This window comes from Hemitrygon akajei, chromosome 10 (assembly GCF_048418815.1).
Source record: "Hemitrygon akajei chromosome 10, sHemAka1.3, whole genome shotgun sequence".
NCBI classification, from domain to species: Eukaryota; Metazoa; Chordata; class Chondrichthyes; order Myliobatiformes; family Dasyatidae; genus Hemitrygon; species Hemitrygon akajei.
The window spans coordinates 33083218-33106418 of NC_133133.1; the positions used below are offsets into that span (position 1 = coordinate 33083218).

At 39.8% G+C, this 23201-nt stretch overlaps 1 long non-coding RNA gene across 1 annotated transcript in view; it reads right to left on the bottom strand.

The window, feature by feature from the left end:
• LOC140734059 (uncharacterized) overlaps positions 1-23201 on the bottom strand; it is a 147609-nt gene that overhangs the window by 11426 nt on the left and 112982 nt on the right. Inside the window, exon 2 of the long non-coding RNA XR_012100457.1 lies at positions 8686-8764. This is a non-coding gene — a long non-coding RNA (uncharacterized lncRNA). The remainder of the gene's footprint in view (positions 1-8685; positions 8765-23201) is intronic.

Below are 23201 nucleotides of genomic sequence, written 5' to 3' on the forward strand. Positions count from 1 at the left end.
AAAGTATTCCAATTAGGAACATGATTTCTTGTGCAACAGATGGAGCACCATATATGACAGGTCACCATGCTGGTTAGGTGGCATTTATGAAAAAAAGAAATTCCAAGTCTGCATGCAACCCATTGTGTAATTCATTGTCAGTATCTCTCAGCCAAAAACCTCAGCCAGTGACCTTTTTCCAAGCGTGACTCTTGTAATACCTACTATCAACAAAATTGAAATGCATCCATTAAATAGCAGAATATTTCACCAGTTATGCCAATAACAATGAAGAGTTTGAACATTTGCTTCTTCACACTGAAGTGCGTTGGCTTAAAAAAGGCTGCTGCTTAAAATGTTTCCTTGATCTTTTCAACACTGTTTTTAAATTTTTGCTCAAAGTCCACAAGCTTGGGAGACAAGATTTAAATTCTACAGTACGTGGACCTGTGGCATGCCTAGCCAATCTGTATGTCAAAATGAACATTCTAAATACGAACTTGCAGGGTGAGAATTTCAGGCAAAAATTGCAGTGTTCACTTTTATCGGAAAATTGGAAATATGTAAGAAAAGCATTGGGAGAAGAATGTTTTCACAGTTTCCCTGCATGGAAAATATGGCATTCTCTTTCAAAGATGGTGATTTGCAAGAGTACTGCTTACACCTGCAGTCACTGAAGAAAGATTTGCAGACTCAGTTCAAGGATTTGGATGATCTTGAAATTCCAGACTAGGTAATTAACCCATTTCTTTGCAAGGTGAAAGAACAGGAAGAGAGCTTGCAAGAAGAAATTATTGAAATTCAGAATGCTGAAGAAGCAAAATGCTTTTCAAAAATGGCAGCTTTTGTGGTATGTGGCTACACTGTCATCTGAAGTTTCCTGGTGTTTGGAGAAGAGCCAAACTGCTCTTCTATTCTCCCTAACTTGTTGAAAGAGGCCTCAGTGAAGTGAACCATGTACTAACAAAAAACTGAAACTGCTTGGATATTGTTAAGCGTGGGGTCTTCAGACTTCTGCTGTCATAACTTGAACCAGATATTTCAACTCTTGCTAAGAACCATCAAGCTCAAGGATTACCATATATAACCATATAACAATCACAGCACGGAAACAGGCCATTCCGGCCCTCCTAGTCCGTGCCGAACTCTTAATCTCACCTAGTCCCACCTACCCGCACTCAGCCCATAACCCTTCACTCCTTTCCTGTCCATATACCTATCCAATTTTACCTTAAATGACACAACTGAACTGGCCTCTACTACTTCTACAGGAAGCTCATTCCACACAGCTATCACTCTCTGAGTAAAGAAATACCCCCTCGTGTTTCCCTTAAACTTTTGCCCCCTAACTCTCAAATCATGTCCTCTCATTTGAATCTCCCCTACTCTCAATGGAAACAGCCTATTCACGTCAACTCTATCTATCCCTCTCAACATTTTAAATACCTCGATCAAATCCCCCCTCAACCTTCTACGCTCCAATGAATAGAGACCTAACTTGTTCAACCTTTCTCTGTAACTTAAGTGCTGAAACCCAGGTAACATCCTAGTAAATCGTCTCTGCACTCTCTCTAATTTATTGATATCTTTCCTATAATTCGGTGACCAGAACTGTACACAATATTCCAAATTTGGCCTTACCAATGCCTTGTACAATTTTAACATTACATCCCAACTTCTGTACTCAATGCTCTGATTTATAAAGGCCAGCGTTCCAAAAGCCTTCTTCACCACCCTATCTACATGAGACTCCACCTTCAGGGAACTATGCACTGTTATTCCTAGATCTCTCTGTTCCACTGCATTCCTCAATGCCCTACCATTTACCCTGTATGTTCTATTTGGATTATTCCTGCCAAAATGTAGAACCTCACACTTCTCAGCATTAAACTCCATCTGCCAACGTTTAGCCCATTCTTCTAACCGGCATAAATCTCCCTGCAAGCTTTGAAAACCCACCTCATTATCCACAACACCTCCTACCTTAGTATCATCAGCATACTTACTAATCCAATTTACCACCCCATCATCCAGGTCATTTATGTATATTACAAACAACATTGGGCCCAAAACAGATCCCTGAGGCACCCCGCTAGTCACCGGCCTCCTGGCGGTAGAATTGTAAAGCCTAATGGCATTGGGAAGTATTGACCTCTTCATCCTGTCTGAGGAGCATTGCATCGATAGTAACCTGTCGCTGAAACTGCTTCTCTGTCTCTGGATGGTGCTATGTAGAGGATGTTCAGAGTTATCCATAATTGACCGTAGCCTACTCAGCGCCCTTCGCTCAGCTACCGATGTTAAACTCTCCAGTACTTTGCCCACGACAGAGCCCGCCTTCCTTACCAGCTTATTAAGACGTGAGGCGTCCCTCTTCTTAATGCTTCCTCCCCAACACGCCACCACAAAGAAGAGGGTGCTCTCCACAACTGACCTATAGAACATCTTCAGCATCTCACTACAGACATTGAATGATGCCAACCTTCTTAGGAAGTACAGTCGACTCTGTGCCTTCCTGCACAATGCTCCTCAGACAGGATGAAGAGGTCAATACTCCCCAATGCCATTAGGCTTTACAATTCTACCGCCAGGACTTAAGAACTTTTTAAAAGCTATTATTAACGCTTTTTGAGATAGTGATTTAGATGCATATCATATTTTTTTACTGAGTTAAGTATTGTATGTAATTAGTTTTGCTACAACAAGTGTATGGGACATTGGAAAAAAAGTTGAATTTCCCCATGGGGATGAATAAAGTATCTATCCATCCATCCATCCATCCAATTATCCACCACTACTCTCTGGCATCTCCCATCTAGCCACTGTTGAATCCATTTTATTACTCCAGCATTAATACCTAACGACTAACTACCTAATACCTTCTTAACTAACCTTCCATGTGGAACTTTGTCAAAGGCCTTGCTGAAGTCCATATAGACTACATCCACTGCCTTACCCTCGTCAACATTCCTTGTAACTTCTTCAAAAAATTCAATAAGGTTTGTCAAACATGACCTTCCACGCACAAATCCATGCTGGCTACTCCTAATCAGATCCTGTCTATCCAGATAATTATAAATACTATCTCTAAGAATACTTTCCATTAATTTACCCACCACTGATGTCAAACTGACAGGTCTATAATTGCCAGGCTTACTTCTAGAACCCTTTTTAAACAATGGAACCACATGAGCAATACGCCAATCCTCCGGCACAATCCCCATTTCTAATGACATCTGAAAGATCTCCATCAGAGCTCCTGCTATCTCTACACAAACTTCCCTCAAGGTCCTGGGGAATATCCTGTCAGGACCCGGAGATTTATCCACTTTTAAATTTCTTAAAAGCGCCAGTACTTCCACCTCTTTAATTGTCATAGGTTCCATAACTTCCTTACTTGTTTCCCACACCTTACACAATTCAATATCCTTCTCCTTAGTGAATACCGAAGAGAAGAAATCGTTCAAAATCTCTCCCATCTCCCTCGGCTCCACACATAGCTGACCACCCTGATTCTCTAAGGGACCAATTTTATCCCTCACTATTCTCTTGCTTTTAATAGAACTGTAGAAACCTTTCGGATTTACTTCCACCTTATTTGCCAAACCAAACTCATATCTTCTTTTAGCTTTTCTAATCTCTTTCTTAAGATTCCTTTTACATTCTTTATATTCCTCGAGCAATTCCTTTACTCCATGCTGCCTATATCTATTGTAGACATCCCTCTTTTTCGAAACCAAATTTCTAATATCCCTTGAAAACCATGACGCTTTCAAACCTTTAACCTTTCCTTTCAACCTAACAGGAATATAAAGATTCTGTACCCTCATAATTTCACCCTTAAATGACCTCCATTTCTCTATTACATCCTTCCCATAAAACAACTTGACCGAATCCACTCTCTCTAAATCCCTGCGCATCTCCTCAAAGTTAGCATTGAGGAGATTACATTGACACCGGACCTACTTTATAGTGCACAGGTACTGTGTAAGCTAGTTTTAAAGCCACATTTAAAGCAGAATTATTTTTCTCATGTTAGCATATGGTAGACATGTTTTTACACTATGGGGAAAATAGATTGTGCCTAAGAGGTGCATTGGCAAGTATGAAGATGCTTTAAGGGAGTGTTGGCAAGTATGAAAGTGCTTTATGGGGGCAGGCGGGTAAAAAAAAGTTTGGGAAACACTGTGACAGAGGATTCAATTGTTAGGGGAGCATATGGGAGATTCTGAGGATATGAAAGAGACTCCTGAATAGCATTTTTCCCCCAGTTGCCAGGGTCAGGGATGTCTCAGACTGAGTCCACAGCATTCTTAAGGGGCAGGGAGAATAGCCAGAAGTTGTGCTACATATTGGTACCAATATAGGGAGCTAGGAAGGAACTTAAAAAACAGGAACTCAAAGGGATTTGAGGAAATCTTGAGATTTCTGCCTATGCTATGCACGAGCGCGTGTATGAATAGGATAGTATGGCAGATACAGTAAATGTGTGGCTGAAGACCAGGGTTTCAGATATCCTCATCATTGGACTCTCTTCTGGGGAAGGTATGGCCTATTCAAAAGAGAAAAATCTCACCTGAACTTGAGACAGACAAATGGGCAGGATTGCTGGACCTGTTGGGGAGGATTTAAATAGGGTTAACAGGGGGATTGGAACCAGAGTGGTAGGTCAGATGATGGAGCAGTTGGTGTAAAGGTAGATACAATGTGTAGACAGACTGTGGGGAAAGATAGGGTATAAATACAGTCAGCTAGATGGGTTGAAATATGTTCACCTTTATAAGAGAAGTATTAGGAACAAAGGTGATGAACTTGGAGCATGGATCAATACTTTGAACTATGATGTTGTGGCCATTACAGAGACTTGTCTGTCACAAGGGCAGAAAAGGCTGATTGATGTTCAAAAGCAGCAAGCAGGAAGGTAAAAGAGGTGGAGGAGAAGCATCGCTAATCAGCGATAGTGGCACAACTGCAGAAAGGGAGAATATTGTAGAGGGATTATGTACTAAGTCAGTGTGTGTGTGGATGTCAGAAACAGGAAGAGAGCTATCACTTTATTGGAAATAGTCTGTAGCCCACCACCACCACCACATCCCCCCCCCCCACCCCTCCCCAATGGCAACAGGAATACTGAAAACCAGATCAATAGGCAGAATTTGGAAACAGGCAACAATAACAGTGCTGTTGTCGTGGGTGATTTTAACTTCCCTAACATTGATTGGCACCACTTTAGCACAGGAAGTTAAGATGGGGCAGAATTTGTTATTACATCCAGAAAAAAATTCCTGTCACAAGCCGACTAGAGGAGGGGCCATAACTGGATCTAGTATTATGCAATGAACCTAGACAGGTGACATTCCTCTTGGTGAGTAAGCATTTCAGAGACAGTGACTACAATTCCCTGACAGGACAAGGACTGGACCAGATGGTAAGGGTAAGTATTTCATTGAGGAAGGACTGTATAGAGTTAACAGGTAGCCAGGAAGGTGCTTAAGGACAGACTTAGGGAAACTATATGGGGACATGAGAAGGCCTTATGAAGGAAAACTTCAAGACATTCTACATATATGTGAAAAACAGGAGGATGACTAAAGTGAAATAGGACTAGTCAGGGATAAAAGAAGAGACATGAGTCTGGAGTTGGAAGAGGTTGGGGAGATCCTTAATGAATACTTTGCTTCAGTGTTCACCAGTGAAAGAGAACTTGATAGATGTGAGGTTAGCATAGAACAGGCTCATATATCAGAACAACCTGATGTTAAGAAAGAGCTATACCCCATATTACTAAGGAAGCAATGGAAGAGATTACTGCAGCTTTGATGATTATCTTTGTATCCTTACTGGCTACAGGAGCAGTGCCATAAGTTTGGAAGATGGCAAATGTTATCCATTTGTTTAAGGAAGCTAATGGAGATAATTCTGGGCAGTATAGATCAGCGAGTATACATCAGTGATGGGCAAACTATTGAAGAGGATTCTTAGAGACAGGATTTACGAGCACATGGAGATGCATTGTCTGAGTAGTACCGGTAATTATCAGCAAGGCTTTGTGATGGGCGAGTCGTACTTTACAAACCTGATTGACTTTTTTGGGGAAGTGATAAAACTAATTGATGAAGGTAGAGAGGTGGATGTGGTGTATTGAATTTCAGTACGTCATTCAACAAGGTTCCCCATGGTAGGCTCATACAAAAAAATCAGCAAACATGGGATCCTGGGAAACTTAGCTAATCTGATTCAAAAATTGGCTTGCTTAGAGAAGGCAGAGGGTGGTAGTAGATGAACCTGCAGGTTCATGACTAGTGGTGTTCCACAAAGAACTGTTTGGGGACCCTTGCCCTATATGATTTTTGTAAGTGACAGATGAGGAGGTAAAAGGCTATGCTAATATGTTTGTAGATGACGAGAAGGTTGATATGTTGTGGATAGTTTAGGAGGTTGTCGTAGGTTACAATGGAATATTAGACCATAAGACTGTAAGACATAGCAGCACAATTAGGCCATTCAGCCCATCAAGTCTGCTCTGCCATTAGATCATAGCTGATCCCAGATCCCACTCAACCCCATACACCTGCCTTCTTGCTATATCCTTTGGTGCCCTGACTGATCAGGAAACTATCAACAACTGCCTTAAATATACCCATGGACTTGCTCTCCGCCGCAGTCTCCACAGATTCACTAATCCCTGGCTAAAAAACATTCCACCTTACCTCTGTTCTAACAGGTCACCTCCTCAATTTTGAGGCTGTGCCCTTGAGTTTTGGATACCCCACCATAGGAAACATCCTCTCTACATCCACCCTATCTAGTCCTTTCAACATTCAATAGGTTTCAATGAGATCCCCCTGCATTCTTCTAAATTCCAGTGAGTACAAGCCCAAAGCCGCCTAACACTCCCCACATGTTAACCCCTTCATTCCTGGAATCATCTTCATGAACCTCCTCTGGAGACTCTCCAATGACAACACATCCTTTCTGAACATTGAAAGGATGCAGAGCAGGACTGAGAGTGGTAGATGACGTTCAAACTAGAAAAGCATGAAGTGATACATGTTGGAAGATTGAATTTGGAGGCAGAGGGTTAATGGCAGGATTCTTAGCAGTGCGGAGGAACAAGTGACCTTGAGGTCCACATTCATAAATCCCTCAAAGTTACCATGCAAGTTGATAAGATGGTTAAGAAGGTGTATGATGTTAGTCTTTGACAGTTGTGAGACTGTGTTCAAGAGCCAAGAGGTAATGTTGCAGCTGAATAAAATTCTGGTTAGACTACACTTGGAGTATTATGTTTAGTTCTGGTCACATCATTAGTGGACAGATATGAAAGCCTGAGAGATTTACTAGGATTCTGGCTGGACTGGAGAACATGTCATATGAGAGTAGATTAAGTGAGCTAGAGGTTTATTCTTTGGAGTAAATAAGGATGAGAGGAGACTTGACAGAGGGGTACAAGATGATAAGAGGCATAGATAGAGTGAACAGCCAGCATGTTACTTGCAGTGTGACAATGGATAATATGGGAGGACATACTTTTCAGGTGATTAGAGCAAAGCATAGGGTGGATGTTAGACGTACTGTAGGTTTTTTACAGAGAGGTAAGGGCATGGAATCCACTGTCTGGGGTGGTGGTAGAGGCAGATACATCTGGACATTTAAGAGACTCTTAAATAGGCATATGGATGAAAGAAAATGGAGTGGTATGTTGTAGGGATCACAGCTTGATCCTGGAGTAGGTTAAAAGATCAGCAAAACATCATGGGCCGAAGCCCTGTTCTATGTTCTGTGGTATAACTTACATATTGTCAGAAGGTTCTTTAGCATTAAAGCCAATTGTTGAATATACAAATGAACAGGAGGAGATTAAAGTGTGTGAAATTTAGGAAAGAGTCCTTCACAAACTCTGGCAGTGGAGCTTTCGACAAAACATTGTAGCAACTCATATCCAAAGGTTTATCACGTGAAACAATCTTTAAAGGGCTGAGCCTATAATTGCTGTTCATTTGATATTAAAGATGCTTCAAGTATTAAAGATGTTTGATACACAATGGGATAAGTAATCAAGGACCCTTCAGATTGATGCTTTGATCAATAGAGTAAGTTTACTGTATGTGTTTTCATTTCTGTTTATATTCCAGTTTAAAAAAAACATTTAACTGATCTAGTGAGTTTGCATATTTTGTTGATTTAATCAAGGTGCCTTGGTTTTATGTGATGGATTTATGCATATTAATAATTTCCGCCTTTGCAGGATTTGAAACATGAAGGATCACAGTATGTCTGCTGATCAAGCTGTGACCTTGATCAAAATAGATATGCACTAAAATCAAATGTACACACTTTAAAAAATACCACAGTGCAAATTCATTTGGCAACTAAGCTACCCATTCATTTAAATATTTTTCTTCTGGATTCCTACATATCACACTGTGAATTCCATGCATTTAAAAAACTGCTTAGCATTTATAAATTCTATAATTTGTTTTATAAATCTAAAATTCTTATTTATATTATCATTGGTAATACTATCCTAATACCTTAAAATGAAATTCCAACACACATATAATCAATAGAGAGAAAACATAAAAAATCTGAAAAATTGACTTTGAAAAATGCTGACAGGATGAAGACAGATGAATGGCGTGTTTTGTCTTATCCGATTTCATCCATCCTTCCAGGGAACTCAGTCAGCCTCAGCAAAGCACTCACCTGCTTCTCATGTGATCATATGATTTTGGCGTTCTTTGTGAAGAAATATTTTCTGATACACATTTGAACTTGATTTTGTCTGATACCAAACAAAAAAAAAAACAAATTATTAGCTTCATTGACATCTGCACATTTTTCCTTAAAATAAGTTACCGGATCTCGTCAGAAGAATGTGAGAAGATGAAGAATGATCTGACACTCAGGTTTTGATTGAAATGTCTAAGCTGCAGCACCCAATCAGGTTGCGACAGATGCCTGTTCGGAAAAGTCTGTGTGTGATGTTTGTTAAGTTGGTTAAGATTAGGGGAGAGTAACAGAAGACTTTCCTTTTTCTCCTTGATTTTAAAAATATGCAGCTCCCAACCATTCCCTACTGTAGGCCATAGAGTGTTCAGTCATTGGCAGCAGAAGCTGTGCAAAATGAGCAATATCAGATTGGCCTCCAGTCTTGCACTTTGCCCAAACATCTACTCTGTAAATTTGATGAGAATAGAAACAGAGAGCTAGATGTCTGCCAGTGTCACTAGTGTCTGTACTGCACAAGTGCCAAGTTAACTGCTTCCTGATAACCTTGCCAACAATGTCTCCACCCCCACAAAATTGCTCCAGCATTACTGCGGACACCAAATTATGGAAGATCAGATATCTGTTACTCAGTAATAGATTGAACCTTCCTGGCTGTAGCCAACTACCTTAAAGGGATTCAGACAAGTAAAATTCTGACATGCAGATTTGCTGCCGGTTCAAGATATACTAAGTTACAGAGAGATCGGCCGATGGAATTGTGTAGTTGAATTTTAATTTTATTTTAGCTTAACATTTTAATGTCTTTAAGTATTTTATTGTGTTTTCAATTAAAACCCAATGAGTTTTAAATAACTTTTGTCACAAACCAAGGTCACCTATGAGTGGAAAAGGAACTGAAATAACACAAGAAAATCAGGTGTCTGAAGAAGCATAAGCTTTGAAAAAAGATGTGAAGATTATGAATTCATACAAATAAAGGCACATGCTTGAATTATGACTCCCTAAATTGTAAATCATTCTACATCAGTGCATAATAAACTAATAATTTAACAGGTATGGAGCTTTCAAAATTTAATTCGTTATTTAATTTTATCAACTTGCTTATTATACTGTGGCATCTTTTATAAGAGCCTGCCCTTAAAGCTTGGGCTTTCTCAACAGCCTTCCTAATACTCTTATGAAAGACTCACTGGAGTAGAAAACCATGCTTGGTTAAATGTACCAAATTTGCAAGAGTATGTTGTACCCTACTGCAGAAATTCACTCCATGAAACTAGCACAACTTCACCTTGTTGACATAAAACCTTACTTTTTTTCCTGATATTGAACAACATGTTAATACTCATTCCTTTTTCCTAAAATTAATTGACTAGGTTTATCACTGCTCAATCATAGGAGGATTATATCATAGGAAGATATCAGAATACACTCACACCAAACGAGTGGGAATGTTTCTATCCACACAAGCCCTGTACAAGATGCCTGCTGAGAAAATACTGTGGGCAGACAGTTGCTGATTTGGTTGATAAGCTTCCTGGCTGATTTCTGAACATAGACTCTGCCCTTCTGCATCCCCTGTCTACCAAGAGCACAAGAGAAAAGACGTGGCGGCAGCCTGTCAGACACAGAGGAGACAGTACGGAGGCGGCACTTTAGTTGGTTTCTAAAATGCAGGAGATTCAATCTCTGCTGTCATAAGATACCTAACAAAGTAAATCAACACAGAGAAAGAAAAGTGCATGTCTTGTATTTCTCCAAAGAAACAATCCCATTTCCTGAAGATAGAAGAAAGATTGAGTGAAGGAGGTGTAATTTTTTACTAATATTAAATTGTGGGTATACTTGTTCAATATGAGACAAAGTCGTTGATTATTTTATACAAGATCCCATGCAATAAACATCATTCAGATCATCCATACTGGAAAACACCACATGGAAATCATAAAATCTTGAAAGATTATTTAGTCTGGTTTGCAAGTGCAAAATGGATTTCCGGGTGTCCAAGAAGGCAAATACTGCCTTTGCTCTTTTCCAGCATGCGAAGTGTGAATCTGCTTTTTTAGACCAGTTTGGTTGGAAACATGCAAGCAGCATGCTTGATGGAGTCACAACGCTCACTAAGCAGGAATAAAGTTGCTATGCTTTTGCAGGGCTTTGTGTAATTGTAGTGAGCTCAGAATCAGAATTTGGTCAATTATCAATGAAATTTATTGTTTTGCGGCAAAAGTACAGTGCAATACATAACATATACTATAAATTCTAGTAAATTATATTTATAAATGTGTGTATGGGTGTGTGTGTATGAATGTATGAATATTCTATGGAATAAGTAGAGTGAAATGAGAACAAAAGTATTGAGGCAGTTTTCATGGGTTCATTGTTCAAAAGTCTGATGTTGGAGGGGAAGAAGCTATTCCTAAAATGTTGAGTGAGTATCTTCAGGCTCCTGTACTTCCTCTCTGATGGTAGGAGTGAGAAGGAAGCATGTCCTGGTTAGTGTGTATCCTAATGACAGATGCTGCCTTTTTGAGGCATTGCTTTTTGTACATGTTCTTGAAGGTGTAATGCTGGCTGAGTCGGTAACTTGCTGCAGTTTTTTTCTGATCCTGTGCACAGCCCCATCCATACCAGACAGTATTGCTACCAGGTAGAATACTCCCACTGTACATACAGAATTTCATTGCTCATAGCCTGCCTTAGTAGCTATCAGTAAACATCGGCACAGGCAGAACTATATAAATGGATCATCAGCTCATTATTTCCTCAGTTGTTGGATGACCCAAGGAACTTTTCAGAAGTGAATTCTAAGCCTGTGGAACATAGTGACTGGTACTGGACTATTTCAGTGTCCTTCATCCCAGACACACAAGGTATCATCAGTCTATCACTGGTGCACATGAGAACTTTTAAGAGAAGTCAAGGGAGAGGAGCAGTTCTCGCACATTAAGTTCAGTGGGGAACAATGGACATAACCAAGGAGGATAGCATCAAGAGTTCCACACATTGGTCCTCAAACCAGAACATCATCAGGACTGCTGGTATCTTTCATTGTCATCACGGATAAGACTATATGAGATAGGAGCATAATTAGGCCACTTGGCCCATCGAGTCTGCTCCGCCTTTCAATCATGCTTCTGTAGCACAGAGTGGTTGCAAACTATAGTGGGTGATATTTGGGGAAGTCTATAAGACATAGGAGCAGAATTAGACCATTCAGCCCAACAATTCTGCTCGCCGTTCCATCATAGTTGATCCAGATCCCGCTCAATCACATAAACCTGCCTTCTTGCCATATCCATTGATGCCTTGACCAATCAAGAAACGATCAACATACACCTTGAATATACCTACAGTCTTGGCCTCCACAGCTGGCTGTTACAGAGCATTCCACAGATTCACTAAGCTTTCGCTAAAGAAATTCCTCATCTCTCTCCTAAAGGGTCACCCCTCAATTTTGACACTGTACCCTCTGATTCTGAACACCCCTATTATAGGAAATATCCTCTCCACATTTACCTTATCTAATCCTTTCATCAGTCGGTAGGTTTCAATGAGATCCCCCACATTGCTCTAGATCCCAGTAAGTACAGCCCAAAGCTGCCAAATGCTCCTCATTCCCAGAATCATCCTCATGAACCTCCTCTGCACTCTCTCCAATAGCAGCACATCCTTTCTGAGATACAGGTCCCAAAATGTTAGTTTGTTTCATTATTGTCCAAGTGCGGAGAGGTCCTGATGTGGGTCGATAGTTCACAGACTTTAATGCAAGCAGTGTTTTAAGGGAAAAAGAAAATAGTAAACGTTAGACCAAGCAAGCCATTGACTAAAACTCTCAACAGAAAACTAGATGGCAGAAAGGAATATCTAAATACAAAACAAATACCGCTAGTCTTCATCGACAGTTGACTCGATGGTCCACTATTCTCAGACAAAGCCTAATGCAAACAGGCAACATAACATTACTGTGCTTTGCTCAAGTCTTGACGAGAAGAGAGTTAAATACAGCCATAATGAAATAGTAATTACCTGACACGTGCATATTCATGAGCGCAATTGCTGAACTGGTATTCAGCTGAGCCCATGGTTAGGGCGCAAAACTGTTGACAATACTCCAAATGCAGCCTGATAAGTGTCTTATAAAGCCTCAGCATTATCTCCTTATTATTATATTCTACTCCCCTTGAAATTAATGCCAACATTGCCTTTGCCTTCTTTACCACAGACTCAACTTGTGAATTAACTTTCTGGGAGTCTTCCACAAGGACTCCTAAGTCCTTTTGCACCTCTGATGTTTAAATTTTCTCCCATTTAGATAATAGTCTGCACTTTGTTGCTTTTACTAAAATGTATTATCACACATTTCCCAATGCTGTATTTCCTGCTTTGCCCATTCTTCCAATTTGACTAAGTCCTTCTGCAATCACGTTGTTTCATCAGCACTACTTGCCCTTCCACCAATCTTTGTATCATCTGCAAACTTTGCCACAAAGCGATCAATTGCATTATCTAAATCACTGACAAACAATCTGAAAAGTAGCGGTCCTAGTACTGACCCTTGAGGAATACCACTAGTCACCGGTTGCCAACCAGAAAAGGCCCCCTTTATTCTCACTTGCTGTCTCCTGCCTGCCAGCCACTCCCCTACCCTTTACAGAAACCTAGATGTACTTTATCATTAGTTTCCAAGTACCCTGAAGCCTCATCCTTAATAATGGACTCCAGCACTGTTCCAACTACTGAGGCTAGGTTAACTGGCCTATAATTTTCTTTCTTTTGCCTATCTCTCTTCTTAGAGTGGAGTGACATTTGAAATCCTCCAGTCCTCCAGGACAATGCCAGAATCAAGTGATTCTTGAAAGATCATAGCCAATGCATCTGTTATCTCTTCAGCAACCTCCCTCATATGTTGTAAAGACTCAAGTCATATTCATGTATAAAGGAGGATGAACAAACATTGTGCCAAAAGCATTAAAACTGCAGATTTTGGAAGCCCGAAATAAAGCAGGCGTTGTTTTAGGCTTTGTCCATACTTCCATGATTCTACCGACCACCTGCTCGCAGCTTCCTGTCAACATGCTTGCCATCTGTCTCAATAGATGATGATTCAACTTCCTGAGTGTTCAAATTGTTTGCAATCACATGCTGAGCAAAATGCAGAACTCTGCCTAATTTCCTTTAGTGGCCTGGGTTCATACATCCTGAATGTCATCAGTGTTATACCACAGGCTGGCTATTGGTAGAAAGGAAGCATCCCTACCAGAAAGGTTTCTGTTTCCTGGGTACAGATGGAAAGCTAGCCTATAACTAGAGCATTGCCTCCTCTAGAACTACTATTGAGTAAAGCCACAGTGTGTCTATTTGGGAGGAGATCTGTTATCCCTCCCCATGTTTCCCAATTATGAACAAGAACTCCACAGTACTGTAGTGTTCTACGACTCCATGGTTTTGGTATATTGGCATCTCCCCTACCAACATTTCGGCAGGGCTAGGCAGGAGAACAAAATTAAGAGAGGGAAGAGACTGTGCAGCATTGCAGAGAATAAGTATGCCACATCGATACTATCCCTTTGGTTCTTCCTCATTTTCCTTTCCCTGACACTGCTGATCATACAGTCATGACACCCAGCCTAAAGGCACACTCCATGATCTGGCTGGCAATACGCACACTGAATTAATTTTAATAAATGATGTTTATTTTTAAAGCACAGAGATGATTCAGTATGATCAAAACAAAATCTGAGAACCTCATTCTGATGCAGAAATATTCCTTGTAACTTACTGTGAAATTTCAACATCGTTTAGAGGAGAATTTAAACAGAATTGTCATGATCAACTGCCAAAATATTGTAGGAAAATTAATGCAATTATTTGTGAAATATTATAAATATGTGTTTATCTGCTAGTGAAATTGATCTTCCATCAAATCTAGGCAGTAAATGGAGTAAAAAGCAGACATGAAAATTCCAGCTGTAAAACTCATGTGATTATACATAAAGTATGTTTCTATTGATAGTAACATGCATCAATTAGATTCAGATTTTTTTTATCACAGGTACATCCAAACATACAGTGAAATGTGTCATTTGCATGAACAACCAACACACTCAAGAATGTGCTAGGGGCATGCCACCAGTGTCACCACACATTCCAGCACCAACACAGCATGCCCACAATGCTTGGCTGAACAACATAGAACAAAGGACAATAGAACATAATTCAACACAAGTCCATTTCCTCCCTCACACCCACCCACGTGCACACACAGTCCTCTAACTCCAAGCCTCCAGTGTCCAGGCTTCAACCATTGAACTTTGACTTCTGGACTTCCAATTGAGCTTCAGGCTTTATTCTTTTGTATCGAGTGCTGGACCTAGCCTATGATGGAACATCGAACTCCAGACTCACCATCTCAACAGCCTCTTGATTCCTGCTCTCATGGACATCAAATCCTGGAATTCACCAACCTGGGACAGCCAGGGAACATCCATGGATGCCTTTCTTACTCATCCACATCACTGACCTTCAAATGCAGAACTCAGCAAAGATGCAAGGAGAGAAGGTAGGACCAATAATAGGCAATTTGGTCCTTCATCCCTGCTTCAGCATTCAACACAATTATGACTAGTCACTTTAGTACTGTGCTCTTGCCAACTTCTCATATCTCCATCTTCCCTTGAGCATACCTCCTTCCTGAATATGTGTAATGACAATCTCTACTCCTTTCTGCAGTACAGAATGCAAAATATTACCGTCCTCTGAGTGATAAAGTTTCTCCTAAATAGGGTTCTATGTGGGAGATCCAATATACCAATGACTCTATTCTGATGACATTCTTCTTCTAATTAGCTTTACTAGACCTGTTGAAAATCAGTTGGAAGTTTCTTTAAGATTCTCTTTCATTTTGCTCTAACTAACCCAATCTCTCCTCCTATATTCATGCTGCCATCAGATGAATCAGTCCATTAGAAACAATCTTACATTACTCAAAAGAAAACTTTAAACTTCCCTGAGCTGTTACTGATAACAATACTATCAAGTGTGTATTGTCAAAAGAATGTATTTTCTTACACTGGAAATAAAAATCATCAGTTTTTACTTTCAGTTAAGAACTAGGCTACATTAAGTCATGGTATGATGACCTTCTAAGTTTTCAAATTAACCTGATTGTTTTTATTCTTCAGTTTGCAAATTAAAAGTATTTCTTTGACTGATGATACCAATCCTCACACCCCCCAAGGACTTTGACTGTTCGAATTCTAACATATCAAGGTCTTTTCTCAGTTAATGCTCTTGAAATTCTTCAAATGTTTGTATGAATTTTATCTATTTTTATGAGAATGCACCATATTAAAGCACTAAACTGCATTCTATAATCTGAATCTTAAGTACAAATACATGAACCCATAGGCCTGTTTCATATTCACATTATTAATACTTTATAGTTTGATAATTTCATGCATCAATTATTTTTCAAAAGAATCTTTGCAGTGATGCAGTGATCCTGATGTGATATCAATGATGTGCTTTTTTTCTGTCACTGAATAGACGCTGTAGGATTGGAACCTTTGCATTTGAATCGACATTCTCAGTGAGATATGAAGGAAATCAACAGAGCTCACGGAAGAAAAGAATAGAAACATCAAATCATTTTAGATTAGTTAGAGACTGTATTGATCCCAAAGAAAATTACAGTGTCACAGTAGCATTCCAAGTGCACAGATATACAAATATTAGAAAAGTAAGAGAGAATAAAAAATAAATTACCTCAAATAATCTAACAGGAGGGTTTCATCACTTCCCCGCTATAAAATGACTCATTATAGAGCCTATTGGCTGAGGATAAGAAAGACCTCATATAGTGCTCTTTGGAGCAGTGCAGTTGTCCTAGTCTTTTACTAAAAGTGCTCCTCTGTTCAGCCAAGGTGGCATGGAGAGGTTGAGAAACATTATCCAGAATAGCCACAATTTTCCATCTGGTGTTTCGTTCTACCATAGCCTCCAGTATGTCCAGTTTGATTTCTATAACACAGCCAGACTTTCTGATCAGTTTACTACTACACGTACAAAATGCTGGAGGCACACAGCAGGTCAGGTAGCATCTACAGAGGGGAATTAACTGTTGATGTTTTGGACTGAGCACCTACGGTCCATCTGCCAGAAATCACCAGTGGGATCTCACAGTAGCCACCTAATTTCAATTCTACTTTCCATTCCCATTCTGACATGTCAGTCCATGGCCTCTACTGCTGTGATGAAGCCACTTATGTTAGAGGAGCAACACCTTATATCATGTCAAATGGCATGAATATTGATTTCTCAAACCCAGTAATTGCCCCCCCCCCATTCCCCATTCCTATTTCAATCTCTCACCTTATCTCTTTACCTGCCCATCACCTCCCTCTGGTGCTCCTCCATCTTCCCTTTTTTTCATGGTCTTCTATCTCGCCTATCAGATTCCCCTCCTCCACCCCTTGATCTATTTCACCAATCATCCTCCCAACTCTTTACCTCACCCTCTCCCCTTTCCCAATTTCACCTATCACCTGCCACCATGTACACCTTCCTCCTCTGCCCACATTCTTAATCCGACTTCTCCCCTTTTTTCCCAGCCCTGAAGAAGGGCCTCGGCCTGAAACATTAATTGTTTGTTCTTTTCAATAGATTCTACCTGCCCTGTTGAGTTCTTCCAGCACTTTGTGTGTGTCCCTTCCTCAGAACATCATTTGAAACAACTAATTTAGAGACAGAACCTGACTAATTTTTGGACAATTCAATTGCCCCTGATTAGTTAAGTTATTTTTATTTCAAGTTTTCTTGGTGATCAATGCCAAAATTTCTCAGTGAATAAGAAATTTTCTTGCATTGTTAACAAACAAATAGTGGCCTTGCTTATTGAGAGTAGTCATTTAAAGTCAAATGGCTTGTGCAGTATTTCCATTCTTGTGTATTCATAGGATTCTTTTTTCTGTCTACCACATTTTATTGAAAATATTTACCTGCATTAAAGGAATGCTTTAAAAACTTCACAGCAATTAATGACAAAGGGAACTTAGATGAAGATCATAATAGGGAAAATGCTAATATAACATGGCATTATTTAATCTCATGGGGATTTTGGTTTTGCAAAACAAAAGCCTGTTAGAGTAACTGCACATCTGTTCTGACTATTCTAGTTTTTGACTTGAAACAGGATCTCTTTACATGAGTGTGGCCTAACTTAAGAATGTTTCCAGAATTTTATGTTTTTATTTCCGATTTCATTTGTAGTTTTTTTTAAATTTTCATGCATTCTTCATTGTTATACATTAAATTAAGACAAATAAATGTCAAGCTTTATCACCAGTTTCTATGAACTACCACACTTGCAGAATCCCTGCCATATAACTAACATAGCTTCTTACTCATCCTCTATCCTCAAGTTTTTTTAGAAATGGAAGTATAAAATATTAATGCCACAAATACAAAGCATAATCTGTTGCCCACTGAGGACTGGTTTGACACATTTATCGGTGAACTCTTAAATGCACACAAAAAATAAGATATTTTTATCAGAGGTAAGAGCATTTTCTGGGGCATAAATGTCAGTAGAGAAATGGTATGGATATCAGTAATAATTGGGGGCATTTAATGCTCACCAATTTTCCCTTTCTTTACCTGGATTTAAAGTTTGATTTTTATTTCTACCAAGCTGCTTTACAAGCAGTGAAGATGTAGAGCATTCTTAACATTTATAATTATTTGGTACAGCAGTCCATCAATCAGGATAAATTGGATATAAGACTACACCGGGTGCCTTGAGTAACCTTTGAGCTCTTCTTTGCTCTGTTCTTTGGAGCACATATAGTTAAACATGTATATGTGAAAAACTTCACATTTTTTTCAAGCATCAACGTTCAGCTGAATGAAATGCTGTACAGAAACTGGTTGAAAGGTTCAACAATTCATTATCTTTGCATTATTGTTCTACAGATTATTAGATATGATTACTTGTTATTGCCTTCACAACTAGTAAGATGCAGCATAGTTAATTGTCTTTTATATATTTATCACCCAAAAATACTTACCAAAACATACATCAGTTTATTAAAAATGCTTTTTTTATAATCATGATTTCCATTATAGAATGTATAAGGAGGCAGCAAGAAGAGGAACTTGACTTCTAAAAACACAGCATTGTCAATGTGTCATTCAATTTGACATCTACCTGCTAGGCATGAATACAGATAAACCTTGTATCAACAGCGTCTGCTACTAGTTTCTTTAGAAAGATGTAAAAGGTCCTCTTTGAAACGTGAAATGCACCATTTTAATCTTTAAAATACTGTTTCAACATAGAGTATAAGTGAATTGAAGAAAAATTTAAAGATCTGAGAATTAAGAAAAATGGAAATGTTTGCTTTGAAAAAGGATTGGTTATTCTAATGGACCATCAGATTTTAACGTTTCTCAAAGGTCACAGTTTACCAAGAGGGTTGAGAAATAATTGATGTTTTAATAGTTATTGAGAAATTACTTATAAGACAAGGGAGATGCCTACTGGGCAGATACGTGATAGAAAGGCACATCATCTACATCCTTGCTATTCCTACCTGTTTTCCTCTCTCTCTTTCTCTCAATTCCAGTTTATGCTATTTACAAGGGATTAAGATATTTGAGAAATTTGATGAGGGAGTTAGCTAAAGGCAGAGAAGTTGCCAGGAGTTGATGGACACTACAGCAATACCACTTAGTAACATATACAAAATGCTGGAAGAACTCAGCAAATCAGAGAGCATCTATGCAAAGAAATAAACAGTTGACATTTCGGGCTGAGACCCTTCATCAGGACAGTATTAGCAATATTGTTAATATACTTCCAATGGGCTTTGACACTTCAGTAGCAGCAGTGTTCTAATAATAGATTATACACACTCAAGCTTGTGGTCAACTACATATACCTGTCTGGACACCCCCCCCCCCCCCCCCGCTGACTGCTCCTGTGGCTCCTCCAACAGACCCCGGTATAAAGGCGATTGGAGGCACAGACCCTTCCTCAGTCTCCAGGATGTTGTGTGGTGGTCACTTGCTGCTTGTGCTTTCTTCCAGCCAATAAAAGCCTACCTTAACCCACGTCTCAGAGTTATTGATGGTGCATCAAAGCTAAAACAATGAAACAAGTTGAAAACAATACACTGAGTTTGTGTGCACTGATAATGTTTAGAACATAGAACAAAGAACAGTACAACAGAGTATTTGTCCTTCCACTCACGATGTTGTACTAACCTTTCTGCCCTACTCTAAGATTAATTTAACTCTTCCCTCTAAGAAAGCCCTCTGTTTTTCTGTCATCCATGTGCCTAAAATGTCTTAAATGTCCATAAAGTTTCTGCCTCCACCATCACCCCCAGCAGTGCATTCCATGTATCCACCGCTCTGTGTAAAAAACCTTCCTCTGATATCTCTCCTATACTTTCCTCCAGTCACTTTGAAATTATGTCCCCTTTGATTAGCCATTTCCTATATAGGAAAAGTATCTGGCTGCCCACATTATCTATGCCTCATATCATCTTATACACCTCTATCATGTTACCTAGTCCTTGTTCACTCCAAAAGAAAAACCTCGAGCTCGCTCAACCTATTCTCATAAGATATGTTCGTTAATCTAGGCAGCATCCCAGTGGATCTTCCTCTAGTGAGGTGACCAGCACTAAACACAGTACTCCAAGTGTGGTCTAACTATAATTTTATAGATCTGCAACATGGCTCTTGAACTCAATCACCTGACTGATGAAGGCCTTCTTAATCGTGGCATGGCAACTCTGAGGGATCTATGGCCGTGCACCCGAAGATCGCTCTGTTCTTCCATACTACTAAGAATCTTGCCATTAACCCTGTATTCTGCCTTCAAGTTTGATTTTCTAATGTGCATCACTTCACACTTTTCCATTTTGAACTGAATCTGCCAATCCTCAGCACAGCTTTGTATCCCATCAATGTCCCATTGTCTGTGATGACAACCTTCTACAATATCCACAACACCACCAACCTCTATGTCATCTGCAGACTTACAAACCCAACCTTCACTTCCTCATCCATATCATTTATAAAATCGGAAAGAGCAGGTGTCCCAATAGAGATCACTGCAGAACACCACTGGTCTCTGACCTCGAGGCAAGACACACTCTATTTACTACTACCCTCTGACTTCTATGAGCAGTCAAATTTCCTGGATTCCAAGCCTCTTGACTTTATGAATGAGCCTACCATAAGTATCTTATCAAACGCCTTACTAAAATACACGCACTCCACATCCACTGCTCCACCTTCATCAATTTGTTGTGTAACTTCCTCAAGGAATTCAATTAGGCTCATGAGGCATGACCTTCCGTTCACAAGGCCTTGCTGACTATACCTCATGAGATTATGTTTCTCTAAATGCTCATAAACCCTGTCTGTAAGAATCATTTCCATTTGTTTACTCACCACTGATGTAAGACTCATCGATCAGCAATTCCCAGGGAATTCTAAACCAGTTACCCCTTTACCTTTCTTTAAAAAAGGAATAACATTTACCATACACCAGTCTTCTGGTACTATTTATGTGGCCAGCGAGGAGGCAAAGATCATCAAAAAAAGGTGCAGTAATCTCTTCCTGCCCTTCCTGTAGTAATCTGGGGTACAATCTCATCCAGTCTCAGAGACGTATCTATTCTAACGTTTTTCAAATTTTCCCTTTCTTAACTCTGATATGGTATGGCATATCAGTCTGTTTCATGCTGTCCTCACATTCATTATTGTTCCTCTCACTGGTGAAAACTGAAACAAACTATTCTTTGAGGGCGTCTCCTACCAATTTCAACTTCAAGCACATTGCATTTTATCCTTGATTGGTCCGGCCATCACTCTGGTCACTCTAGTTTAGTAAAATAATTACCGGTAAGTGGATGTCATTTCAGTCTTGGGCGAGGAGTATTATTTTTGTAGTGTTTACGTGCTCTTTGAATACAATAGGTTGATCACCCAAATTGGTTTCCTGTGATTGACATATGTGCAAATCTTTCCAGTTACCAAGCTGTTTCAGCTTAAAATCCTTCACTATTATCAAAGACATCCTCTGAAGCTGATTACTAATTCTATCTCTGTAAAGTAAGCTGCCATGGAAACTGCCTGAAATGTCAAGAGAGGCTGCATTATGTCGGATGGCACCATCACTTCAGAGGGGTTGGCTTTTTGCTCAACAGTTGACAGTGGGATAGCCATGCTCTACGTAATGCTCTGATACCTGTTGAATATTGGTTTCTACATATTCCGAACCATTGGGCTTGATACTCTTTTTCAGGAGAAGTTTGGAAATAGCTAGTTCGAACCTGAATATTTCTCCACGGAGTGAGGTGGCATGCAAGCAAACAGCCCAGGGTACCCAGATTGGAATTTGTATCACTCAATCAAAGCAATGTTGATTTGAGTTTGGAACCATCTGAGGACACAGAGTAATTTAGTAAAGCCATATCAGGGAAAATGTCAATACCTAGATCCATCTCAATGCCTGTGGAATATGTCTCCATCGTGGTACCTGGACACTTTGAAGATCTATTTTCCATCATGATACTGATCACTGCCTTTGACCAAGATGAACAACAGTAGGAGAAACAGTGATAGCAACAACCTGCTTGTAACAGCCATGTAACCCCATTGTTCTGGCTTCTAGAGACACAGTTCATTTTGTATGAACACCTCTTCCTATATGTAAGCTGGGTTTTTTTGTATCATTTCCTGTGCAGGTTAGCTTTTTATTTCTATTTGAAGTGCATGGTGGAAAGACATTCATCTTTGCTCACTCTTTATTTGCCCTTGAAGCAGCAATAACTCTTGTTTACACTGCGTAATTATGGAGTGTTGCTTATGTACATCTCCTCCTCAAGGACGAGCACCACTAGTGTGTGCTTAGCCCACTACTCTATTTTCGCTACACCTCCAACTGTGCACCTAGCTATGGCTCAAACACTATCTATAAAATTTATTGATGACAAAACTACGGTTGGCAGAATTTCAGATGGAGGCATATGGGAGTGAGGTAGATCAGCTGGTGAGTGGTGTTGCAACAAGAACCTTGCACTCAACATCAGTAAGACCAAGGAATTGATTGTGGACTTCAGGAAAGGGAAGTTGAAAGATCAGCAGAGGAAAGGGTGAGCTCCTGGCTGTCAACATCTCTAAAGAACAATCCTGGGTCCAACATATTGATGCAATTACCAAGAAGGCACTACAGGGCTATATTTCGTTAGGAGTTTAAGGAAACTTGGTATGTCCCCAAAGACTCTCCAAGTTTCTACAGATGTACCATGGAGAACATTCTAACTGGCTGTATCACCATCTGGCAAGGAGGAGCTCCTGCACAAGATCAGATAAAGCTGCAGAAAGTTGTAAACTCAGCCAGCTCAATCATGGGCACTAGCCTCCCCAGCATCAAGGAAGCCTTCAAAAGGTGATGCATCATAAGGACCCCATTA